The sequence below is a fragment of the Belonocnema kinseyi genome, chromosome 3, assembly GCF_010883055.1.
Source record: "Belonocnema kinseyi isolate 2016_QV_RU_SX_M_011 chromosome 3, B_treatae_v1, whole genome shotgun sequence".
NCBI classification, from domain to species: Eukaryota; Metazoa; Arthropoda; class Insecta; order Hymenoptera; family Cynipidae; genus Belonocnema; species Belonocnema kinseyi.
The window spans coordinates 158,477,547-158,479,400 of record NC_046659.1 but is presented as its reverse complement, the minus strand read 5'-3'; the positions used below and the strand labels follow the sequence as shown (position 1 = coordinate 158,479,400).

Sequence of the window (1,854 nt, the reverse complement as noted above, 5' to 3'; positions counted from 1 at the left end):
ACTGAAATAAAATTTTAATGTTCGGAAAATAAATTATGGGATAAAAAATGCTCAAAAAATGTTGAAAAATTTTAAGTTAAAAAAAATCGTTTGAAATTACCGCCTAGTAACCTAAACAATATGAAATAATCTACACAAAGTTAAAAACATTCGCATGAATGATATTAACCATTTTTGTCGCATTCTTTTTTTGCTTAGATCATTTACGAGAAAAAATTATACCCTTTTGAAAAAATGTACCAATTTTTATTTTTAGGGGGCTAGTTACCCTCAAGAGTCAAAAATATTCTATTTCTCAATGAAAAATATAATATTTGAATTTTAAACGAAAAAGATAAATTTTCAACCAAATAGAAGAATCTTCCACGAAACACATGAGTTTTCAAACAAATAGTTGAATTTTCAACCAAAGAAGATCAACTTTCAGCAAAAAATGTGCAAGGCAAATTAAAAAAAATGTATATATTTTAACAAAGTAGTTTACCCTTTACGCAAGTAGACGAATTTTCAATAGAAAATATCAATTTCAAACAAAAAATGAAAGAAGGTAATTTTCTACGAAAACAGTTGAATTATCAACCCAAAAATATGAATATTCAACAAAAATTATAATATATAATATAAATAAATTACTTTTGAAAAAAATACTTTTCAACGAAAAAAATGTGAATTTTGAACCAATAACGATTTTAATAGAATTTTCAACACCAAAACATGAATTTTCCACAAAAAAGTTAAGTTTTTACCAAATTATTTGAATTTTCAACCCACATAATATACTAATAAAAAATTTGATTTATAATCAAACAATTGTATTTTCAACCAAAGAAGAAGAGGATATTTTAACCAAGAACATAAGTTTGCCACTAAACAAGACAAATAAAAACAAAGAAAAATACTAATTTTTAACAAAGTAGACTCATTTTCAACCAAAAAGATGAATTTTTAACTAATATGACGAATTTTCTAAAAAAAAGAAAATTATCTTCTAGCAAAGTTGTTCAACTTTCAACTTAAGTCAAATTTTCCAACAAAAACCATTTTTTTAAAAATAAATATCGATTTTTCAATGAAGAAAGAAAAAGAATCATTTAAGGCCATATGATGAGTGGGTCACGTGACCAGATTCCTACCTTACCGCCTTTTTATTTCCCAACTTCTTATCACACGAAACTCCACATCGAGTTGAAAATTTGGGATACTGAACAAGAGGCACTAAGAATGGTGGACCTGGTCCTAAATTTGTATAATTCGGGAAAAGGTTTTTTGTTGTAAACAATTTTTTTTTTGCTTTTTTTATAATTAATAGAATTTAGGACCAGACCCACTTTTCATAGTGTTTCTTATTTCTTATCCCAAATTTTCAACTCGATGTTGGCGCTTCGTGTGAAAATAAGTTGGGAAATAACAAAAGTGAGGTTAAGGTAGGAATCTGGTCACGTGACCCACTCGTCACATGGCCTTAAGATGTTCAAGTTTCAAGCTAAAAGATGAATTTTCTATAAAACAGTTGAATTTTCTACAAAAAAAAAATCAAAAAAACAATTTTCAACCAAAAATGGAAAAGTTTCATTTTCAGTTAAATAAATTAATTTTAAAAATAAGATGACTTTAAAGTAAGAAAACAAAAACGAATTTTTAATAAAATAGACAAATTGGTAATTAAAGAAACGAATAAGGTTTTAACAAGGTCGTATAACTTGTCTGGCGGTATTAAATTTTTAATAAAAAATATCATTTCCCCAAAAAAATGGAAAAGTAATATTTTCAGTTAAAAAATTAATTTATGAGAAAACAAAAGAAATTTCAAGTAAAATTATGAATCTTCAACTGGAATGTTTAAAATTTTATTTA

General features: G+C 25.5%; 1 protein-coding gene across 3 annotated transcripts in view; it reads left to right on the top strand.

The window, feature by feature from the left end:
* Positions 1-1,854, top strand: part of LOC117169099 (methyltransferase-like protein 9) — a 90,241-nt gene that overhangs the window by 29,954 nt on the left and 58,433 nt on the right. The window lies entirely within an intron of this gene.